Source organism: Hemitrygon akajei, chromosome 31, assembly GCF_048418815.1.
Source record: "Hemitrygon akajei chromosome 31, sHemAka1.3, whole genome shotgun sequence".
Taxonomy (NCBI): Eukaryota; Metazoa; Chordata; class Chondrichthyes; order Myliobatiformes; family Dasyatidae; genus Hemitrygon; species Hemitrygon akajei.
In genome coordinates, this window is record NC_133154.1 from 21,342,696 (window position 1) to 21,352,429 (window position 9,734).

The following is a 9,734-nucleotide window of genomic DNA, read 5'->3' on the forward strand; positions in this document are numbered from 1 at the left end:
TTAAGTCAGAACAGTCAGCCCTACAATACTCATGGGTGACTTCCTTTGAAGAAATTGGGAAAAATCAATCCTGCCATTCAAGTAATTAAGGATAGGTCTTCCATACATACTGTATAATAATCAATCACGCAATTGTGACAATAAAGTTCATTGACACATTATATACTAATATCTAATAACTTGGAATTTCATCCTGCCACAAAACATGATTTTTTTCATTCCAACTCTAATTCAAGCTACCTTTTCAGTTTGTTTTTCAATTCGTAGATTTCCTCAGTCAGCCGTACATTTGCTTCCTCAAACCCTTCTACCGTTCTCTGTAGTTTTACATTCTGATCCATCAACTTCCTATTTCTGTACTCCAGACACTCAATATCATTGATCAGCTCAGTTGCCTCACTTTAGGAAAAGAAAATTTAACCTTAAGACCATCATTAACATAAATTTTGCAGTTACTACAAATAATTTTGATTTTCTCTCTATTTTTAGTTATCTGAAGAGGATGATTCTATGCAACTTCAAATTTGTTTTTTTAATAAACTGATTTATAAATTAATGCATAAAATTAAAATATGCATATTCAAAGAAAAGACAGAATTCTCCAGTGATCCTGAATTACCCATTCCCAAAAGAAAATAATTACACAGAGAAAAAAAAGGGTATATTCAATTTACTCATTTGCACAAACCTATCTGCATATAAGCAGAGGTCTCTGGCTTGATAATTAACAAAATTAGAATAGACTTGGATCAGGCAATCTTGGGACAGATGATCAGAAGGTATATTTTGATGTATATTTTAAAGGAAATTGATAAGGAAGCAGTGTTGGGGAAGGGAATACTGAAGTTAGCTCCTGAAAAGATTGCCAATAGTGAATCTCTTAAATTCTTGGATGACCAAAAGACTGTTGTTAAGCAGATACTCACAGGTTTCCTCTGTTCACTTCACCCCCATATCCTTCCAGCTGTCCTGATGATGCATCAGATTTCTTATCTGGAAAAATATATCATTTTTAAATGAAGTGCTAACCAACGTTAATTCCAAGACCCCACAATTTCTGTAGTGAAAGCACTTGCGTATAATGGTTAAGGAATATAAAATGGTGGCCCTGAAATTCCATTGCAAAACAGTGCAAATTAAGCAATAATTTCATAACATCCAACAAGTCTAATAAAAAAAGGTATCTGTCACCTTGCACCATGAGAAGTTCTAGTTTTCATGGGGTACTGAAAGCAAATTACTAAAATCAAAGTCGAGTTTCTCCTCATACGCACAAGTGGATGTATGTGTAGGTGCAATGAAAAAATTACTTATAACATCACAAGCACAGAGTATTAAATGCACAACATATACAAGACACATAAATTAAACATTAAATATAGAGCTTAATTTTAGGATAGCTGACAAAAAATGAGGTAAACACAGAATATTACAGCGCAGTACAAACCCTTCATCCCACAACGTTGTGCCAACTTTTTAACCTTTTCTAAGATCAAGCTAACCCTTCCAAGTAGCCCTCCAATTTTGTATCATGCATGTGTATCTACCACCACTCATGATAGTGCATTACATGTACTCAAAACTCTGCACAAGAGAACCTTCCTCTAATAGCCCCCATATATTTTCCTATCAGCTCGCAATTATGTTCCCTCATGTTAGATCCCTGCCATTAACTGCATTCTGACTTCAAATTCAACCTTTCAAAGTAAATCATTTCACACTTTTTAGTGTTGAATTCCATCTGCCACTTTTCAGCCAGCTCTGCATCCTATCAATAATGTCCACTTCTACACTGTCCACAACTCCATCAATCTTCATGTCAGTTGCAAACTTACTAACCCACCTTTCTATTTCCTTATCCAAGTCATTTACAAAAATTACAAAACACAGGAGTCCCAGAGCAGCTCTCTGCAGAACACCATTGGTCACCAATTTCTAGGCCGAATACACTCCATCGACAACCACACTCTGCCTTCTAGAGCAAGACAATTCAGTATCAATACAGCAAATTTCCCTGGTTCCCATACTTCCTGACCTTCTGAATGAGCCTACCATGGGCAGCCTTACTAAAATCCATACATACATCCACTGCTCTGTCTTATTCAATGTGCTTAGTCATATCCACAAAGAATTCAATCAGGCTCATCAGGCATGACCTGCCCTCACAAAGCCATGCAGAATATCCTTAATTAGTCTATGCTTCTCCAAATACTCGTAAATCCACTAAGAATCTTCTCCAATAGTTTGCCCACCACTGAAGTAAAATTCACTGGTCTAAAATCCCAAGGTTATCTCTACTCCTTTTCTTGAAAAAAGGAATAACATTTACCACCTTCCAATCATTTCGTACTACTCCTGTGGTCAGTCAGCACACAACAGGTGCAGCAAACTCTTCCCTCACTTCCCATAGTAACCTGCATATATCTCATCCAGTACTAGGGATATCTATCCTAATCTTTTTTTTTAAAAGTCCCAGCACATCCTCTTTCGTAATAAAGACACGTTCTAGCATATCAGCCAGTTTTATAGAAACATTGAAAATCTGCAGCACAATACAAGCCCTTTGGCTCACAATGCTGTGCCAAACATGTACTTACGTTAGAAATTACCTAGGGTTACCCATAGCCCTCAATTTTTCTAAGCTCCATGTACCTATCCAGGAGTCTCTTAAAAGAACCTATCATAACCACCTCCACGACCATCACCAACAGCCCATTTCACTCATTCACGATTCTCTGCGTAAAAAACTTACCCCTGACATCTCCTCTGCACCTATTTCCAAGCACCTTAAAAATATGCCCTCTCATGTTAGTCTGGGAAAAAGCCTCCGACTATCCACACAATCAATGCCACTCATCATCTTATACATGTTTATCAGGTCACCTCTCATGCTCTGTCACTCCAAGGAGAAAAGGTGGAGTCCACTAAACCTATTCTCATAAGGCATGCTCCCCAATCCATGCAACATCCTTGTAAATCTCCTCTGCACCCCTTCTATGGTTTCCACATCCTTCTTGTAGTGAGGCAACCAGAACTGAGCACAGTAATCCAAGTGGGGTCTGACCAGGGTCCTATATAGCTGTAACAAACCCCAAGATCCCTCTGATTCTCCACACTGTCAAGAGTCTTACCATTAATACTATATTCTGCCATCATATTTGAACTGCCAAAATGAACCACCTCACACTTAACTGGGTTGAACTCTATCCCCCACTTCTCAGGCCAGTTTTGCATCCTATCGATGTCCCATTGTAATCTCTTGACAGCCCTCCATACTATCCACACCTCCAACCTTTGTGTCATCAGCAAATTTACTAACACATCCCTCCACTTCCTCATCCAGGTCATTTATAAAAATCACAAAGAAAAGAGGTCCCAAAACAGATCCCTGAGGCACACCACTGGTCACCGACCTCCATGCAGATAATGACTCATCTACAACCACTCTTTACCTTCTATGGGCAAACCAGTTCTGGACCACAAAGCAATGTCCCCTTGGATCCAATGCTTCCTTTCTTTCTCAATAAACCTTGCGTGGGGTACCTTATCAAATGCCTTGCTGAAATCCATATACACTACATCTACTGCTCTACCTTCATCAATATGTTTAGTCACATCTTCAAAAAAATCAATCAGGCTCGTAAGGCACGACCTGTCTTATCCTCTTGCTCTTCAAATACTTGCAGAAGGTCTTGGGGTTTTGCTTAACCCTGCCCACCAAGGCCTTCTCATAGCACCTTCTGGCTCTCATAATTTCATTCTTAAGCTCCTTCCTGCTAGCCTTATAGTCTTCTAGATCTCTATCATTACCTAGTTCTTTTGAACCTTACGTAAGCTTTTCTTTTCTTCTTGACTAGATCTACAACACCTTTTGTACACAATGGTTCTTGTACCCTACCATCCTTTCCCTGTCTCATTGGAACGTACCTATGCAGAATTCCATGCAAGTATCCCCTAAACATTTGCCACATTTCTGCCGTACATTTCCTTAAGAGCACTTGTTCCCAATTTATGCTTCCAAGTTCCTGCCTGATAGCCTCATATTTCCCCTTACTCCAATTAAACACTTTCCTAACTTTTCTGTTCCTATTCCTCTCCGTTAAGTTTCGTGAGACCATGGATTTGCGCCTTGGAAGGTTTCCAGGGCACAGGCCTGGGCAGGGTTGTATGGGAGACCAGCAGTTGTCCATGCTGCAAGCCTTCCCCTCTCCACGCCACTGATGATATCCAAGGGAAGGGCACTAGGACCCAAGCAGCTTGGCACAGGTGTTGTCGCAGAGCAATGTGTTGTTAAGTGCCTTGCTCAAGGACACAACGTGCTGCCTCAGCTGAGGCACAAACCAGTGACCTTCAGATCACTAGACCAATGCCTTATCCACTAGGCCACGTGCCTTATCCCTCTCCAATACTATGGTAAAGGAGATAGAATTGTGATCACTACCTCCAAAATGCTCCCCCACTGAGATCTGATACTTGACAAAGTTCATTTCCCAATACCAGATCAAGTACAGCCTCTCCTCTTGTTGGCTTATCTACATATTGTTTCAAGAAACCTTCCTGTAAACACCTAATAAGCTCCACCCCATCTAAACACCTTGCTCTAGGGAGATGCCAATAAATATTTGGAAAATTAAAAACTCCCACCACGACAACCCTGTTATTATTACACCTTTCCAGAATGTCTCCCTATCTGGTCCTCGATATCCCTGTTACTATCAGGTGGTCTATAAAAAAAAAGTTATTAACCCCTTCCTGTACCTAACTTCACTCACAGTGACTCGGTAGACAATCCCTCCATGACTTCCTCATTTTCTGCAGCTGTGAGCCCCCACCTCTTTTGCCTCCCTCTCTGTCCTTTCTGAAACATCTAAAGCCTGGCATTCTAAGTAACCAGTCCTGCCCTGAACCATCCAAGTCTCTGTAATGGTCATAGCATCATAGCTCATCATTTATGCTGCCCCTTACAAACAGCAAGACCCTTCTCACAGGTGAACACTGAAACAAGGTATTCATTAAGGACCTCTTCAAACTCTTCCAACTCCAGCCACATTTCCTCTTCTATCCCTAATTGATCCTACCCTCACTCTACCCATCCTTCTGTTCTCACATACATGTAAACCACAGGGTTCTTCTTCAGCATATTTGCAAGGCTTTCACATGCCTCTGGTTTTCCTCATTCCATTATTCTGCTTTTTCCTAACTACCTTGTAAAGTTGAAGTCATACATGCTAAGAACCCTGTTATTTTCTAACCTTTCCAAAATCTGTCTCTCGATCTGTCCCTCAGTGGTTTAGTTGAAAAATGGGGGGGGGGGGGGGGGGGCGGGCTCTATACAGTACACCCAATAGAGTAATTTCTTCCTTTCCGTGTTTGATTTCCAACTACATCGTCTCAGTAGATAACCCCTCAAAGATATCAACCCTTTTTGCAGCTGTGATACTCTGCCTCCATACTTGTCTTTCCTGTAATATCGAAACCCCAGAACATCCAGTAGCCAGTTTTGCCCTCTGTGACAGGCAAATCTCTGCAATGGCCACATCGTAGTTACACATACTGATCCATGCTTTGAGTTTATCATCCTTGTACTGTAACTTCTTGCATTAAGATGGACACACTTCAACCCATCCCACTGACTACAATTTTGCTCTAACAAATGCTTTTCCTTCCTCAGTGTCTCTACATGCTGTATCTATCTGTATACCAACTGCCATCCTCTGACCAATCACTTGTTTCCATCCCTCTAACAAACTCATTTATACCCTCCTCTAAAGCTCTATCAAACTTGCCTGAAAGGATATTGGTCTCCTGCAAGTTCAGGTGTAACCTGTCCCTTTTGTATGTGTCATACTTTCCCAAAAGAGATCACAATGATCCACAACTCTGAAACCCTTCCCTCATACCAATTTCTCTGCCAATTAACCTATTCTGACCCTCAATGGTGTATGGCACAGGCAGTAATCCAGAAATTACTACCCTTAAGGTCCTGCTTTTCAGCTTCCTACATAGCTCCCTATATTCTCTGTTCAAAATCTTGGTCCTTTTCTGATATATGTATGCCTCTGGTACAAATATATATCTGACTTCTGACTACTCACCGTCCCCTTCAGAATACGGTGGACGCAATCTTAAACATCCCTGGGTCTGTTCCTTGGAGCCACCATACCATTCAAGTGTCTCTTTCATATATTCATATCAATCTCCTGACTGCTCTCTTGACTATTGATTCCTAGCACCACTGCCTGCACTCCTCTTCTCCCCCACCTTTCCTTCTAAGTCAGAGCCAGACTTTGTGTCAGAGTACTCGGTACTCAGATCACGACAGCTTCCCCATGCTAGGTCATCTTTCCTCAACAGTATCCAAAACAGTATACTTGTTATTAAATGGAAAGGTCACAGTAGTACTCTGCACTAGCTGCCTATTCCCTTTACATCTCCTTGCAGTCAACCAGCTACCTGCCTCCTGCAACATAGTGGTGAACCTGTAGCCCTTATCTATCACCTACTTATTCTCCCTCATAAGCCAAAGGTCATCCAGCTGCAGCTCCAGTTCTTTAACAAAGTCTGTAAGGAGCTGCAGCTAGATGCACTTCACACAGATGTAGTTATCAGGGAGACTTGAGGCTTCCAGAACTCTCAAATCTGACATAAAGAACACATTACTGACCCTGGATCCATTCTCCCTGCTCTAGCTAGGCACTAACAAAGAAACTTACCAGAAAGTTACCTTTGCCTCTCCTCACTGCAACCTCTCAAGCTGAAGCCTCAAGCCTCATGATCAACTCTTCTTGGTGCACGAATATATCAGTACTGTCCCAATTCTGCTCACCAGACCTGGAATATCTAGCAGTAAAGTATCATCCTTTTTACTTACCCCAGGAATTCTCTGGGGTCATTTTGGTAGCAGTTTACATTCCACCTCAGGCCAATGTCAAACAGGCTTTAGATGATCTGAGCAATGGAATCAACATGCACGAAACAGCACACCCTAACACCTTCACATTCATCTTGGGAGATTTTAACAAGCCCAGTCTGAAAAAAAAATCACTAAACAATTACCATCAACAGATCACTTGCAATACCAGAGGAAACACTACACTGGACCATTGTTACACCACCATCAAGAATGCCTACCGTGCTATTCCACGCCCTCACTTCGGGAAGTCTGATCACCTAGCTGTACTTCTACTCCCTGAGTATAGGCAGAGACTGAAGACTGCAGCACCAGTAGTGAGAACCAAGAAGGTTTGGACAAGGGAAGCACAGGAGCGCCTACAGGACTGCTTTGAATCGGTGAACTGGACTGTACTCAGGGATTCATCTTTGAACCTGGATGAGTCTGCTGCAGTTGTTACCCACTTCATTAAAACCTGCGTGGGTGAGTGCGTGTCTTCAAAGACTTGCTGTACATTCCAAAACCAAAAGCCATGAATGAACCAGGAGATACTTCATCTGCTGAAGGCTAGATCTGTGGCATTCATGTCTAGCAACCCAAGCCTGTACCAGAAAACCAGACATGATTTGCGGAGGGCTATTTCAAGGGCTAAGAGACAATCTTGAACGAGGTTGAAGGCGATATCAGATGCATGGCAACTCTGGCAGGGACTGCAAGACAATGCTTCACTACCAGATGAACTCAACGCCTTCTATGCAAGCTTTGAAAGGAAGAACACATCTACAGTTGTGAAGATCCCTGCTGCACCTGATTACCCTGTGATATCTGACTCAGAGGCCAATGTTAGACTGTCTTTAAAGAGAGTGAACCCTCGCAAGGCAGAAGGTCCTGATGGAGTACCTGATATGGCTCGGAAAACCTGTGCCAACCAACTAGTGGGAGTATTCAAAGACATTTTCAACCTCTCACCGCTACCGACAGAAGTTCCCACTTGCTTTAAAAAGGCAACAATTATACCAGTGTCTAAGAAGAATAATGTGGGCTGCCTTAACGACTATCACCCAGTAGCACTCACATCAACAGTGATGAAATGCTTTGAGAGGTTGGTTATGACTAGACTGAACTCCTGCCTCAGCAAGGACCTGGACCCACTGCAATTTGCCTATTGTCACAATAGGTCAATGGCAGACGCAATCTCCATGGCTCTTCAAACTGCTTTAGACCACCTAGATAACACAAACGCCTATGTCAGGATGTTGTTCATTGACTATAACTCAACATTTAATACCATCATTGCCACAATCCTAATTGAGAAGTTTCGGAACCTGGGCCTCTGTACCTCCCTCAGTAATTGGATCCTCGACTTCCTAACCAGAAGACCACAGCCTGTACAGATTGTTGATAACATATCCTCTTCGCTGACGATCAACACTGGTGCACCTCTGGGGTGTGTACTCAAATACCATCTACAAATTTGCTGACGATACAACCAGTGTTGGTAGAATCTCAGGTGGTGACGAGAAGGCGTACAGGAGTGAGATATACCAACTAGTGGAATGGTGCCACAGCAACAACTTGGCACTCTACGTCATTAAGACGAAAGAGCTGATTGTGGACTTCAGGAAGAGTAAATGAAGGAAGACGTACAAATCCTCAGAGGGATCAGAAGTGGAGAGAGTGAGCAGCTTCAAGTTCCTCGGTGTCAAGATCTCTGAGGATCTAACCTGATCCCAACATACTGATGTAGTCATAAAGAAGGCAAGACAGTGGCTATACTTTATTAGGAGCTTGAAGCGATATGGCATGTCAACAAATACACTCAAGAAACTTCTGTAGTTGTACCGTGGAGAGCATTCTGACAGGCTGCATCACTGTCTGGTATGAAGGGGCTACTGCACAGGACAGAAAAAAGCTGCAGAAGGTCAGCTCCATCTTGGGCACTAGCCTACAAAGTACCCAGGACATCTTTAGGAAGCGGTGTCTCAGAAAGGCAGCGTTCATTATTGAAGACCTCCAGCACCCAGGGCATGGACTTTTCTCACTGTTACCATCAGGTAGGAGATACAGAAGCCTGAAGGCACACACTCAGCAATTCAGGAACAGCTTCTTCCCTTCTGCCATCCGATTCCTAAATGGACTTTGAAGCTCTGGACACTACCTCACTTTTAAGTATACAGTATTTCTGTTTTTGCACATTTTTAATAATCTATTCAATATACATAATTGATTTACTTGTTTATTATGTTTTATTTTATTTATTTTTTCTCTTTCTGCTAGATTATGTATTGCATTGCTACTGATGTTGCTAAGTTAACAAATTTCACATCACATGCCGGTGATAATAAACCTGATTCTGATTCTTACCCTGGCCTACTCCAACTATGGCCCTCCCACAATGACCATTCCACTTAAACATCACTTCTTTTCATAGCCCTTTGCCAGATGTCTAATAAATAACAATATTTCAAGCCCACCAAAAAGTTCCAAAAGTTCACTTTTTAAAGCTCAAGCTCAATCCTCCTAACAAGCAACTACTCGAAATATCTCAAGCCTGTAACAATTTGAACATCATACTAACCTGTGTGCAAAATGCACAAGTTGTCTTTGGATATGACCTCTTCATTCTTTGCACTGGATAGCCTAGGGAGATTACAGTTTCAATCAAGATATCAGCTCTTTAAAATCCGAACAATGAATTATATTAATGACGATTTTTTTGAGACTGAATGTCTTTATCGTAACTATGTGTGCTACATGTGCAATGTACAATGTGTGACTGTTGGTACCATGCTTTGCACCTTGGCTCTGTAGGAACGTTGTTTCATTTAGCTCTATTCATGTG

At 41.8% G+C, this 9,734-nt stretch overlaps 1 long non-coding RNA gene across 1 annotated transcript; it reads right to left on the reverse strand.

Annotated features, from left to right (window-relative positions):
- Positions 1-305: 305 nt before the first annotated feature.
- Positions 306-9,534, reverse strand: LOC140719100 (uncharacterized). The gene is made up of 3 exons (XR_012096860.1): positions 9,471-9,534; positions 927-993; positions 306-399 (listed from the first exon to the last, which is right to left on the reverse strand). It is a non-coding gene; the product is annotated as an uncharacterized lncRNA (long non-coding RNA).
- Positions 9,535-9,734: the final 200 nt, after the last annotated feature.